This window comes from Tympanuchus pallidicinctus, unplaced genomic scaffold (genome assembly GCF_026119805.1).
Source record: "Tympanuchus pallidicinctus isolate F22 unplaced genomic scaffold, pur_lepc_1.0 scaffold1, whole genome shotgun sequence".
Taxonomy (NCBI): Eukaryota; Metazoa; Chordata; class Aves; order Galliformes; family Phasianidae; genus Tympanuchus; species Tympanuchus pallidicinctus.
The window spans coordinates 98,886,530-98,901,615 of NW_026294618.1; the positions used below are offsets into that span (position 1 = coordinate 98,886,530).

General features: G+C 40.3%; 1 long non-coding RNA gene across 1 annotated transcript in view; it reads left to right on the top strand.

Moving 5' to 3' along the window:
- Positions 1-13,808, top strand: part of LOC128088165 (uncharacterized) — a 34,421-nt gene extending 20,613 nt beyond the window's left edge. The window contains exons 5-8 of the long non-coding RNA XR_008210174.1: positions 8,213-8,285; positions 9,277-9,394; positions 9,537-9,754; positions 12,984-13,808. This is a non-coding gene — a long non-coding RNA (uncharacterized LOC128088165). The remainder of the gene's footprint in view (positions 1-8,212; positions 8,286-9,276; positions 9,395-9,536; positions 9,755-12,983) is intronic.
- Positions 13,809-15,086: the final 1,278 nt, after the last annotated feature.

The window sequence follows — 15,086 nt, forward strand, 5'->3', positions numbered from 1 at the left end:
AGAGATGTAATCAGATCTGTAAGGAGACCAGAGCTCAAGCCTGAGTGGTTGTGAATGGGTGTTGCTCTCAGTCCAGTCTCTGTTTCATCATTCTTAGCTACTTGGATGGTACTTGTGAATGCTCAGGAACAAATTAATCAAGAGTTTTTTAGCTCAGTGAATGAACAGTGCTGGCCAGCAGATCAGACTGCATAATGTGATTATCTTTCCCATTCTTAGCATTAACAAGTGGTAGTGTGGTCCCTTCCAAAGTTTGCTATGCTTGTGCAGTTAAACCACGTTGGCCTAAACTAATGCTTCCGGTAAAAGTGTTTGTACTGAAGAGTTCTATGGATGTTGAACTGAAGAGTTCTATGGATGAACGAAGTTGCACCAAAACTGAAGATGTTGCACCCGCTTAATTAGTTGAGAATTTGGTCTGCAGCATGACATCTAATGCAATGTTGAAAATGCTGATTTCTCAAAACAGTCAGTGCTCTCGCATCATAATTGTGTTCCCTTAAGAAGAAAAGTTCACCTACTGTCATGTTTCCTTCAAAAAAAGAAAAAAGTGAAAGTGTTTTTATACTTAGAGTATAAAATATGTCTTCTATATCTGTTTCTGCCAATACTGTTCTTACTTTGGCTTGATGGAGCCAGCAAGTTGAAGCTGGATTTTTTTTCTTCTATGTTTCTGTAGATCAGTCTCGGTCATATTTCACTTGCTATAGTTTACTTGTTTCAACATCAACTTCAGTTAACTAACTCTAGGCTTGTGCTGCTTGAATGGGAACAGAATCAAGATTGCAGACTTCAGCTATACGTTCATTGATTTTATTTTATTTTTTTAAAGTATTTGTAGCTGCTTACAAACAACAGGAAGAATTAACTGTAGAAGGATGTTTGAAAATATGGAATAACTTTTTTTCTCTTTTTAAGTATTGTTTCCCAGAGATTGATCTTTTAGTTATGTACTTTCTTCCGAGGGCTGGGCATGGGAGACAATAAGTACCCCACCAGTGGCTGTAGGTTTCTCTGTACAATGTTGATGGTTAAAAAACTAAAACAAAAACCAAAACAGAGAAGTGCCACTTACCACATCTATCACTTTTATTTATGGTCTGCATGTTTCTCTGGAAGTGAATCAGTACTTTCTAAATATGCCATATGACTGACTTGCTACTTGGGAAACAATTTCCCTATGCCGACCCCATTTGTGGAAGTTAAGGCAAGCAGCAAATGTCACTAGCTGTCTAAGTCTGAAATGAACTATCCCGCTAGGCCTTTGCTTTCTTTGTATTTGCTATGCTTTACTTGCCCCTGGCAAGTTACAAATGAGAGGGTCTCTTTTGAGGGAAAATGAGCTGCATACAACCAAAAAAAAAAAAAAAAAAGAAACAATAAATAATCTGTGTATGTAGTTCTTGCTTTGTTGAATTAAATACATCCACAATACTGTGTGAGGCATTTCTAGCTAGCCTGCACCTGAAGTTTTGTTTGTTTTTTTTTTTTCCTTTGTGCTGCAGTGACCTCTCTGAATTCCAGGGTCCTGATTTCCTAAGATGTAAATTCCCTGCAGCCCTGTGCTACAAGTCATAGAATCATAGAATATGCTGATTTGGAAGGGACTCACAAGGATCATTGAGTCCAGCTCCAGGCACCACCCAAACCCTAAATCTGAGAGTGGTGTCCAACCCCCCCTTTGATCTCCAGCCCACTGCCCTAGGCAACCTGTTCCATGCCCACCGTCCTCTGGGGCACAGCCTTTCCTTAACCCAGACCCTCCCCTGGCACAGCTCCATGCCATTCCCTCGGGCCCTGTTGCTGTCACAGAGCAAAGCTCAGTGCTGCCCTCTGCTCCCTGTGAGGAGCTGCAGCTGCCATGAGAGCTCCCCACAGCTCCTCTGCTCTGGGTTGAGCAAACCCAGGGAGATACCTGCTGGCTTTCATTTGGGCACTGTGATGTGGGACACTGGATGACACTTAGTACCTGCCAGTGAACAAACATAACCGAAAATTTCTTTGTCATTGTGGCAGTAAAATTTCTTTAGCACTCATTTCTTGACAGCATAAAGTGGTGTTGGCTTCACTGGTGCTGTGACCAATGAATTACCAGTATGACCATGGCTGCATGCAATGATAAATCCAGGTCAGTCCTGCAGAGGTTGCATTTAAGGCTACCAAAGTGGTTATGTGCCACCCCAGACAATGACACAGCACAGTCCTTCTGGTTAGATGCTAGCTTATGTAGTGGTGTTGAGCTGCTGAACTTGAGTGAACAACCTTGTAGGGAACAATCAGTATTCCACAGACATGCCTGTATGGCAGGTGTTTGAAGTACAGCAGTTGTGTGCACATCACTTCTCTTCCTGATTGTGCTTGCAAAGTGTTTTTTGTTTTGTTTTGTTTTTTGTTTGTTTTTGTTTTTAGTAATCAATGTATCTTGTGAAGGTAAGTCCCCTTGACATGGGAGGATTCTAGAGAAATCCCTGCAGAAAGTTGAGTTTAAATTGGCAGAATTTACATGCAGGTAAAAATGGCACAGCCATCTGCACCCTTCTTCTGTCAGTATCGCCTGGTCCTTGAAGTTTAGTGCCTGTTGCTGAGCACTGAGTTGCGATTGCTGGATTAATGTAGTTTTGAAACAGGAGCTCCTGCATTGTTCCTACAAAGACAGGTGGTGTTTTTGCTTCCAGTGCTGTTCTCTGAAGTGGCAATGTGTGTGTGCTGATTGAACTTTTATTGGTCCTTTGTTTGTATATCACTTTATGCTCCTGTGCAGAGTTGTGAAAGCTCAGTGGCACAGTGATTTGATGCAAAGCTCAGCCTGGTACTAGTCCAAGTGTTGGCCTAAGTACACTCCTAAGGTCCATCTCAGGTGTATTACCATATGCCACGTGGCTGAAGGTGTTTGACTGTTAGGTCCTGCCTTGGAAGGTTGCATGCAGCGTCCTGGTAGCACACACAGCCTTTACCCTTAGCTCTGCGTGGGGCAGGCACATGGCTCTGTAGGTGCTCTAAAGCAGGCAGACCAGCCCTGAAACAGATCTTGGTCAAGGCAGCACACTATGCTTTGTCCCTCAGTTCACCAACGATGGTAGCTGTATCACAACTTGATGAACAGAGGTGCAGAACAACCCCGTGCCTCATTGTGTCCAGCACTGCCAGGCTGGAGAGGACAGAAACCTCAGGACTCTGCTCATGTCCACTTGTCACATTTAACAGCATGTGGGCCAGCTGGTTTTTCTCCTCTATGGCCTTGTCAGCAAGCCTGTCGGACTGTCCTGAATCTGTTATGGCCATTTTTTTTTTTTTTTTTTTTTTTTTTTTTTTTTGTTCTGACTGAACACTCAGGCTGTTGCTGTTGCTATGCCTCTGTAAGAGCCCTGTGCTGATGTTGCAGCCAGTCCCCCTCTGGATGTGATACCTGCTGCCTTTGTAGGTAGCAAGTTTTAATTGTAATGATATCCCTCATGTGATTCAAGTATTAAGCCTTGGACTTTTCTACACTACATTGGTGATCTTTTCTGCCCTGTGCTGCTACTATGAACTGCTTGCTGTTCCTTGTTCTTCCTTTTCAGCCCTATTAGAGACCTTCTACGTCTTTCTGAAACTTCTCTCATTGAAATATATGAAGTTTCTGCTCATCTAGGGAGACAGAAATGAGAATGGAGAATTTTGTCCCAACCCTTATTTCAGAGGGTCGGTACTGCAATTCTGTTGTACAAAAAATTTCAGATGTGAATCTCTGATTCCTTGTGGAGAGAATACCTCATTTGGGGTTTTCCCATTTCTGGTTAGCGTCTTAATGATTTGGGAGTTTTGATGCAGTGTTTCTTGGTTGTCATTCCTCACTACCGCCCCCAGCTTGGTTTAATTTAGCCATGGAGCAAAAATTCTCAAAACTCCTGATGACTCATGAGCACCTGTAGATAGCTAGAAGTGTTGGATGAATTAGCAGTGCCATCACTTGCTATTAGGTCCATGACCACCCATGTGTAACACGCTACACCTGGAAAGAAGCAGAGTGACCTGAAGGGGCAGAGAGTTTAAGGCGGATGAGCACAATAAACAAGTGATTTATGTCTGACAGCCTTACGCTTCAGTAGTGCCAATGCCTCCCCAGCCCCTTAGTTACAGCAAGCTGTGCATAGCGTCAAGCTTGAGGCAGTTGATGGAGATAAGAATCTTGAAGAGAGAGAGTATTTAACTTGTCCATCTCAGTTGTATCCTGCCCTGTGGTGTGAAGATGGAGGGCACCAACCACTTGACCCAGCTGAGCTCTTGGTGCTGGAAGATGTGAGGCAGCAAGAGCTACCTACCTGGCTTCTCTGCTACAGCTGGCTGGTTTACCCCGAAGGAAGGAATGAGAAACACATTATTTAAATACTTTTACATGGCTTCGTGTGTGCTGGCATATATGTGGAGAGGCCAGGCATCCTGAGCTTTGAGGAGGAACGTAATAATCTCACCGAAGTAACTGCATATGTGCCAATAAGATCAGCAAATTGTTCAGTAAAACAAAAGCAAGTGAATGTGGAAGACTCACTGCTTTTATTAAATAACTTTTTTAAAATGTAGCCCTCAAGCAGCCCATCTCATACATATGTCTCTCAAGCGTAACAGAGGTAAGGCAATTCACATCCTGCCCTGGTTCATTGCATTAGGGGACCTTGAGAAGAGGAAATGGCATCTAGAAATGTGGAGCTCTCCAAAAGACAGACTTTCCCATTAATGTCAATGAAACGATTTCCAGTTCCATAATAAATCCCTTTGCATAATTCTTCCACTATTTATACATCTCATAAAGATTCATCCTGCATGGAACAAAAGGGAAGGGGGAAGGGAAGGAGGAAGCTCCAGGGAGGAGGGGGAATTAATAGGATTACATGTGGGCTGGGGAACTGACATTGAGTGTACCCTGTCCTAGAAAAGCAGTGGTTGAAGCCGCATCATATTTATTTTAGTAGTGCAGATGAGAGATGGTGCTTTGTATTACATTTCTAGGCTTCATATCACGTTTTCTCCCTCTGCTGGCAGCTGGATACAGTGAAGTTGTAACTGACAGAGAACAACAAAACTCTCAGGGCTCAAACATTTAGGAACCTCAAAACTGTGGCATGTGCTAAAAATTAGGTCACACCATACTTTAGTCCAATTAGTCCTGGAAATGGCTGAAAAGCATCCCTTGAACAGATCAGACTAATTCTTACAGAGGATTTAAAATACAGCAAAATCCAGACCTCTTTTCTTCAGAGAGACGGCGGATTCTCCCTTGTTAGTGTAATAGTAAATAATCCCTATGGAGTCAAACTTGGGAGTTAGTTACCGTTTCTAAAATGACTTACCTGAAGCTGTTCTTTCAGAAAATGGCATTTCTTGGATTAGTATTTCAGTGATTTTCTGTTCTAATAGAGCTCAGTGATTTCTGGAACTTTCTCCTTGCTTTTTTTTTTATTTAAATTATTCTTTTGAAAAGATTTCTATGATGTATTGGCTCGAGAAGACCTGACTACTTAAGAGCAAACAAAAAAGCACTAATAAATAAAGATTATTTTTGTTCCAAGGAAATTTTATAGAACAATGAATTTCTAAATAAAATCATACAAATGTAGTAGAAGCAAGCATTTAGTAATGTTACTGTCTGATTGGAAAAATAAACAGTACAGATTAGGTAGGAAAAACTAGCACGCAAAAAAAGATGATCTTAACTAAAACACAAGTACTCCATTCTGCTCTGTAGGACTGGGTTATTAACCTAGCAAATGATGTTATTCTAATGACCAAAAATGATAAACTATAAATCTTAGGAATATATATTGGCTTGGAATGATTATGTATTCCCCATAGCAAGTCAGAATTGGTACTATTGAATTAATAACATTAAGCTTCTTAACTGTTCTTTGAGATACTGTAGTAAATATAACAGCCATTTTATGGTTGAATAAACTGAGGCAGAAAGAAGTTTGTTCAATGGTCTACGAGTACTGATTATTAATCCTGCTTTTACTAATAGGTATTTTATTAAAAGCAGGTAGAGATTTTATTTTTCTTTTGAAGGAATGTATTTAGAGCAGTAGCTGATGAGGCTCAGAGAAGTAAACTGTATTTAGTGGGAACATGGCTGGGGGAAAATGCAGGCAGATGTCTCTGCTTAACTTGAATATTCCTTCACATCTGTGAGGAGAAGCAGTGCTGGGAGGACAATTCTGCAGTCTGTTGTAAAATAGAACTGAATTAGCACTGCCACACCAAGCACAGGTGGGGCTGGGATGCCAGGGGGACTCTTCAGCTTTGTCACAACTCATTTTAGGGTGTCAATTAAAAGTACAGAAAGTGAATAAGCAAGAAGAGCTTTAAATTCTAGAAGTATTAGTAGTGCTTGGAATAGGAGCATCCTGGATTTTTTTCGCCCTTCCCCATAGGGGTGGTCGACCTTCCCCCATAGGTGTTTTTGCCATCGTCTCATCATCTACCCAAACCTGAAATGGCTCAGTCAATGGGAGATGCCTCTTCACACAAGCTCATCTGTTTGCCAGTTGCAATTTTTCTGTGATGGTTAGGGGTCTTGTACTCTTTTTGCCCCTGAAGTAATACAATATCTTTTGTTTCTTAACTACCTGTCATAGTTAGTTCCAGTGCTGTTGGTCCAGCTCCTTCACTTTTATCATCTGCTTTGCACTTAAAAGATAATGTCTGTTTTTATACTGCTGAACTGTATATAAAAATATTCATAGAATAATTGATGGGAAAGGTTTTCATGGTATAATTAACACCTTTGTATTATTATGGCTATAGGTAACAATAACGAATTTTTGTCCACATTTCAATCTCCATCTGAGACCACAGCATCCAAAATAGTACAGTTTGGGGAGCTCATATTGTGCTGTCTTTCCTGTTCATAGTGCTGAAGTGGATATTAACTTCCTTTTTCTCTAGATTGTTCTTTTTTTCTTAGTAATCCTCAATTTAAATGTCCACATAACTTAATTTGTTGAACTCTGCCATTTTTATAGCACGTATTGTCAATTTTGTGTGTCAGCAGAGATGTTTTAACCATATTTAAAAATAAAAAAATTTTAAAAAAGGGCCTCAGTCAGCTTTGAAATATATAAAACATTTTGATGCGTGGATCGTAGTGTGAATTTGTAACTCTGACTTTTTCTTCGGGTGAAGATCTTAGCATTTGCTGATGATGTCTCTGTTGACTTCAGAGATGTTGCTCACCTTTCACAGCAGAAGATAAAGCCTCATAATTCAGCAGAGCCAGAGCCTGAGCACAGAATGCTGAATAGAGATCTGAATGTTGACCTCAATAGTACATCCCTGAAGTTGAGTACTTCCTGAATCCCGTTATTGTCTGGTTTGCTCCTGTAGCTCTTGTGGAGCATGTTGTGACAACCTGAATATTTTTCCATCTTCAACAAGATGCTTGTGGAAAGGGTGCATTGAAGGAGTTCTGACAACAGTATCTGATTTGAGTTCAGCAGTTAATAACTGTTGTTACCACCTTCCCCAAATACTACTTTGCTGCTAACTCCTCTGATCTCCTCTGGATTTAGAAACTAAATGCTGAAGCATGTTTGAATAGTGTTTGTAGTGATGGGACTGCTTATGTTGGTTGCTAAAGGCCTCCAGCTTCTACTGGCCTCTATGAGATTTGGAGTCTCAGCCTTTGTTAGCCTCGGGCCCTTAGAAAATATTTATTTTTCTTTCCATTACATTGTGATAGGGATGTAGATTTCCTAAGGGACTTTCTTTGTTGGGTCTTGTTGTGCTGGGTTGTTTTGTTTTTTTTTTTAAATGTTTCTTTGTGGGTTTTTTGCCCCTTCTCTTTCCACTGAACTGGGTTGAGAACATATTGAGACTTTGTTTATCACAAGGACCACTCCCTCATTCCCTGCCCTATGATCAAATGTAATGTCACGTTGGCCAGCTGACTGTAAGAATTTCCTTTACCAAAAGCAAGTCAGCAAGCACGATATGTCCTGCAGCATCTTGTAATTTAGAAGGTGTGTAAGTGACAATGTATAGAAGATGTGTTAAGTATCGAGTTGATAGCAGAGTCAAGAAGAAAATAGTCACACCTAGTAGGATATGTGTGTGTGATTAGTATAGTCAGTATGTATATACCACTGAAAGAAAATAAACCTGTGCATACTATTGCTAGGCTTCTAGCAGTGGTCCTTATTCCTCACTTTTCCACATGCACAGTGTCATTCTTCTTTCCTAGATGTTAATCTCACTGGAGCAGAGGCCAAATTATCAGCAGAAAATCTCAGTGTGTGAAAGATTTCATTCACTGGGTAAGTACAGATTTTTTTTAACTTTTTCTTCCCCTTTTATTTCTGAATAAAATAAATAAGTACCAAAATCTTTATCTCCCTGAAAGTGCATACTAGTCAGTACTCAGACCTTGCATGTGTGCTCAAATAGATATTGTATAAATGGGAACACAATGTTGGCAACTGCCTAAGTGCTTAGTAGTTGGAGGGGTAAAAAAAAACGTTGGAAGAAAGGCTGGAAATTATGGTTAAATGTTTCATTTTTGTCTACTTGCATTGCCATACATTAATTATATTCTCTTATGAATCATAATACAATGCATGTTCATGCTGACCCAGCTATTCAACTATTGTATATGTCTGACAGCCTGGTCCTAATAGCTTTTTGCCCTATTAACATGTCACTGTGTGGAAAGACACATTAAAGTGGTTCTAATGTGTTCCAAGTGTATGGTCCTATTGAGCGTATTGGATATTTTAGCTGATGGGTTTCATGCAAACAACAAGTATATTTAACCTATGGAAATAGGGGGAAAAAGCACCTCACAGGAAATGCTCACTTGCAAAGTAAAACTGTTGCCCTTCTCTATTTGGTGTCCACTGGTTGAGACTTAGAGGAAAGAGATTCCTTTAGTGTGCAGTAAGCACTGTGGCTCTATTCAAGCACATGGGAATACACCTCACAAGTGACCTTGCAAGAAAGAAGGTACAAGAGGAAAGCAGCTAGAGAATATGGGAAGGTTGGAAGGAAAATAGCATAAGATTGTTCAAATATCCAGCATGTGAGCAAATTAAAAAATGACAGTAGTGATCATCACATGCAATTGTGTCAGCCATGAGGGGCTGCTCTCATATTTTAACTCAACTGCATATCTCTTTGCTTCTTCCTCTTCCAGCTCTAGCCTGGCATAATTTTGCTTATGGTCCATACTCTGCAGTCTGAATGTGTTTGTTATGTTATCAGCCTTCCTGCTGGGACCCTTGTTGGGTATATTTTGCTTGTGTGTCACAGGGTGCCTGACTCAGGATGGCGCTTCAGCTCACGTGCAATGAAATCCAGGCAATGCCACGTTTCTTCAATACTGGATTTACTTGTTTTATTGGGAGTCAGGAAGATTTGAGAAGTTGAGGTAATATACTATAAAGCATGTATTATTCAGCCAATATTTCTGCTTTTCCTATTTGTGCTTTTTCAGAGATCCATAAAAGCTGCCCAATATTTGCAGTGAGTCAATGGGTTATTGATTCAAATTCTTCCACTTATTTTTGCAGAAATTTCTAAGCAACGTTGAAGTTTTATTGAGGAAGCTTCTACCAAAAATAGACTGTGGTTTGCACACTGCTTGTGAACATTTACTGGAAGTTTGTATTGCAGTAGGTGGCAAAATACAACATGTGACATGGTTCCTGTCTTCTGTCAGAATGATTATGAGTAACCAGCAAATTTGGGCATTTGGAGTTGAAAAGAAGTCATCTGCTGAAATTCAAAGGTGTGATTTGGTTAATGGGTTACTTATATATATATATTTAGGAATCTGAGCATTAACACAATGTTTTTTTCAAGTAGTATTTCCTGAGCAATGGCGCAATGGAAGTTTAAGTAATAACTTTAAAGTGAGTAAATGCAATGAGTTGTTTTCCAAGGCTAAACTGCACTTTTTTTCTGGTAAGTGAAGCAAAGGAGGAGAAATTGGTTTTTTTTCAGATATGTGGAAAGAAAGGGAAGTGAAAGAATCCTATGATTTTTCCAAAATATATGTATATACAGTTTCTTGAAGTACTTGATTTTCAAGGAAAAATTTGTGTAGCTCTGCCTCTCCAGATTACCATGGTGGAAGAGCAACTCAGGCTTTGCACTGGTTTTATACTGTGTTAGATTCAGCAACTTTGTACAGTAATAACAGTAATAACAGCTTTTCCTGACTTGGTGTTTCTGTCATATGCTACACATCCAAGCATGTTATATTACTTGCTCTGTCAATCTGCTAAGTCAGTTATTCAAAGATAAACTCATTTCAAAAGAAGTCTAGATATTCTTGCCTATTTGGCATCTATGAGAAGCTATGTTCAAATTAGAAGCAATTACGTTCTCCATTTCTGTCTTTACCCTTGATTATAGTCATTGCCAATCTTGGAATTTCAAATATTTTGTTAGGTTGCCTCTACACTGTTTCCACTCTCTCTGCAATATGACCTTTTTACAAGTTAACATGCGAACAACAAAATTTTGCCTTGCTGCACAAAGGACACTCCAGTTGCAGGTGTAAACAAGATGCCGTCCTGGGTAAAAGGTTGCTCCCTGTGGCTAGGTCCTCTCTGCCAGCAGAAGACAGAGGTGAAGAAAGACATCCATGGACAAAACCAGCTCCAACTGCCTGCCACTGCCCACAGCACTGGAGGGAGGGCAAACATACAGAGCTGAGAAGAGGAAAACAACGCAAAGTGTTCATGAGAAGGCAGTGTTTTAATGCTCAGTGGTGCTCTTAATGAACAGAAAACAAGGAAGAGCCATCAAAAAAAGGGTGCTGTTCTCACACTTTCCAAACCACCAAATGTCATAAGCCAAAGCAAGAAAATGACCTATGTTTTATGATTTATAGTTTTTATCATTATGCATCCACCTGCATTCCTGGATTTTGAATTGCCCTGTGGAGGATAGCGTCTCTCTGCACTGACTGCACAAGGCAGCTAGATAGATCAGCCGCTCTAGGAAAGTGTTTTAGAAAGCTTGTCCAAAGCTAAAGGTTATCCTCATCCCCCAGCACACCTTCCTTTTATGCTATTCTCCATTATGACATTTTAGAACAGAAATATTTTGTCTGTTTTTTCCCTTAAGAAAGTTATATTTGCAGACTGCTGAACAGGAGAAAAAAAATCTCTGCAAACTGATGCATTCTTTTTACCCTCATTATTTTTTCCTTGCTTTCACTTATTTTTATAGCTCTGTCTTTCTTCCTTCTCACCAGATTGTTTATACTTAAAAAGAAATAAGCCTTCTGCTTGTTGCATAGTCAGTTCTCTTTACATTTTTCTTAAGTTAACGTTGGTTTCTGTTGTCCTTTTCCATGTTTAGACATAACCAGGATAAATTTCAATGACAGCCTTTCCAACTGTTTCTAAATATTTCTCACTCTTCTTGCAGACAAATTTCCATATGCTGCAAAATTGAAATCAAAATTCCATAAGGCACTCACTCCATCCCTCCAGCCATCATCCCAAAAGCAAAGGGGTTCATTTTGTTCAGGTGGAGCTCGCTTTCTCCGCCCCCAGTGCCAGCAAATCTGTTTGGTGTGGGAGGACGGTGGAGCGTGCCGCCCACAGCCACCTGCTCTGCCGGAGGGCCCACAGCCTTGCCAGCACTGTGCCAAGGCACCAGCTCGGGGTGGGAGTCAGCAGGAGGCAGGCATCAGCTGGGAGATGTGCTGCTCTGCTTCTCCCTTGCTCCTGGGTGACCTTCGCTGATAAAGGCAAAGACCAATTTGTAGGGTTGTTTTTGTTTTTTTTGTTGTTGTTTTTGGTTTTGTTTTGTTTTCTAAATCACCCTCTTGGAAAATAATATCTTGTCTTGCCTATTGACTTTTGGTCTAATATAAGCATATAGTCTCAGTTTCCTAGCTGAGCTGGTGATTCAGATGGAGCACAACTACTTCCTTGATTAAACCAGTCAGCAGTGTGCACAGCCACAGTACTGGAATAATAGCATCTGCATTGGAAGTGTGGCCATCTGGGAAGGAGCTTTCTTGGCTTCTAGTAAGACATCATTTTATGCAGACATGGCCCTACATATGGTTTTGTCTGCTGCTTTTTACCCAACACTCTCAACCTGAAAACAAACAAAAAAAAACCATTTCAAATCTCATGGACAAAAAATGGAAGCCAGAGGCTCTTTTCTGCCCTGTAGTCGCCTATTATTGGTGGATTATATGCAGCTGTTCAGCTGTACTGCCTGCAGACACTGCAGCCTGGCTGTAGCCTGGACTATGTTCTCTCTATAATGTCTCTGTGGGAGAATGATGCCAGGTCAGTTTCTTAGCACCATGCTTGGAAATCTTGCAATGCATTATTGCAATAGGTTTTTTTTCAAACTAGGGTTAATGAGTAGTCTTCAGAATAAATGACTTCTTTTAGCCTCCCTGCTCCTTAGCAAATGGGTATCCCACCAGAGAAGACAGTGAGAGTGATATGAATTAGGTTACTGATTACTGTTGGTTTAATATAGCTGAGCTTATGTCAATTGTCTATTAAGCTAATAACAAGTTCATAAATGAAGTTTGCTGAAATGTAATTGACACCCCAATCCTATAGAACTATTTAATGCTAGGATCAAATTAAACATGTATTGATTAGGTACAGGTTGCCTCTGATTCTCTTGCTGTTTCTGCTGGGAGTTGCTTGCAGAGCATCTTCCACATCCTGTTGGCTTGTGGGTGCCTGCTTTTGCCCAGGAGTTCATCAGGGCTTTGAGCATACAGGAATGTGAGCGCTGTGGACTGTGCACTAAGCCCCACTTCTCCTGCAGCTATCTCAAAAAGCCTAGGTGATGCTCTCTCACCTTGGCTCCTGCATATTGTTCCTTCTTTCTTCCAGCAGACAATCAAAAGAACATCTACTTTCTGCTCTGTGAATTTTTCTAGCGTATAGTAGCACAGCTGTACTTCCATGCTCTTTGGGAAAAATTGCGTGTCTGGATGCAATGACACAGAGTCTTTTTACTTTCAGATTAGCCAGAGGCTTTTGGAACATCAGATAGCACTGGATACCGGGACTGATGATGAAGTCATCCTCAGAGGAGCCTGAGGGACTAACTGCTGCTTTGTAAGTTTTTCTGCAGTGTTTCCCTGGTGTCTGAGGAATCCTGGGGTGCAAGAAAAGAGGTGGGGGACCATGCAGTTGTCAAGAAACATCACTTTTTCCATGCGTATGTGGAAGTCCTATTCAATTTCTTTTTAATGAATGATCTAGGTGCAGGAGTAGGAGGGGGGAGTAGTAGTCAGTAATAGCACTCTTTAGATGTACTTTCTTTGTTTCTTTTTTTTTTTTTCTTGCCTGTATTTCTTGGTTAGCTGAAGGAAAAGTACCATGATTCAAAAATAGTTGTGAATATTCCTTAAGACCTCCTTATACATTGATATTTAAAACAATATCAGAAGTAGTGAACAGACTACAGACTTCACCATAAAAAGGTGCAGTACTTAAAGAATAACATGAATTTATATGAAGCCATAAAGATAATAATATTGAAGGGTTTGTAATTCCTCAGTCTCCCAATGATTGCTAGTAGTAATGCAATCATTTTGCAATGCCTTCTATTTTCATTACTTAAGTTGTCACATAAATAAGGTGTCAAAGTTTTAATACTTTGCCAACAGTATTCTCTAAATTACAGTAATGTAGTATACTACTTTGACCTTTTCAATATTGTGCGACTTGGTTGGCTGGTCTTTCTATTTATGGCCATGCTGAGTACTGCAATATGAGTGAGTGGATACCAGCTAACAAAAATACAGAATACCAGGAAAGTCAAATGAAGGTACTATGTGAGAACATAATGCAGTATTTCATAAAAAGTATAGCATTAAGTATTGAAATTCTGATAAATCATTCTTGTGACAAAAGGTATAACGAGATTAGAAATTGCAACAAAAAATTAATCCTTTCTAATGACATAGATTGTGCATAGGCAGGGAAATGGTGTGAATTTAACTTGATCTCATTATTACTCCTAAATTTTTAATCTCATTTTCTTCCTTAGATGCTTCACTTAAGAAGTCAGTGGTGTGTACGTGTGTGTGTGATACATTCTATATCTGGGAAAAGTTACTTAATCCTTCAACTTCAGTGCACCAGGAAGAGTGAGTAATCCTCAGTGCAGAGGGAAACTTCCCCTTAAGATTTGGAAGAGTCTTTTCATTCTTAACGAAGGCTCTGCAGAAGGAAGCCAAGGTTGACTGGCTCCATAAATCTTCCCCGTTCCAGTGGCCTCAGCCCTTACAAAGCCTGTTCCAGGCTGTGAGGAGAGATGCTTGCAGAATAATTAGAGCACAGAAGCCTCCAGTCAGGATATAGATTACAGAGATGAGGGTTTTTTTGTACCAGAGCTACGGTTTGTACCAGAGTGTGCCTGCAGAAGACACAGGAGCTTTTCTTTAGCCAGCCATTACTGTCTGGATTGTGATTTTTTTATTCCCTTTCTCCATGAAGTGGGTGGATTAGGTGAGGGAGATGAAGATTGTCATGTAGGAGCAGGTTATGTATTTTCTTTCCCTTTTTGCCATATTTGGTCAGATATGCTGTCTGGGTACTAAACGATTGCACTGAAGGCTCTGACAGTTTTAGCTGTGATCATTTGTCCTGAGAGGATAAAAGACTTAAGAACCTGCTTATTCCTGTGTAACCAGAAACATGAGCACATGCAGAAACATCATTCCCAATGCTCAAATCACAGCTGAAGTAGTGGAGTTCCAACCTAAAAATCTTGTACACTCACTAAGCAGGAAAAATAATGTAACATTCAGGTTTCAAGCTGCCGTCAGGTCTGGATATGCAGTGATTTCTGTCTCATCCCTGTATTGAGAATATGCATGAGCAAGTACTGAGACATTTAGGAGCTCAAATTAGCCTCTTCTCTTAGCAACTTCCTTCTTCCCACACCTCAAAACACTCTCACCAGTCTTTCCCTCTTTGTGATCCACCTCCAGTATCTGAGCAACACTGAAGTTTCCATAATGCAAGCCATTTATTACAAACCTAATGTAGGCATCTGGCTGGAGAGTGAAGACAGTGGTAGAGCTTACTTTTTTCTCCTATCCTCTGCCCCTAACA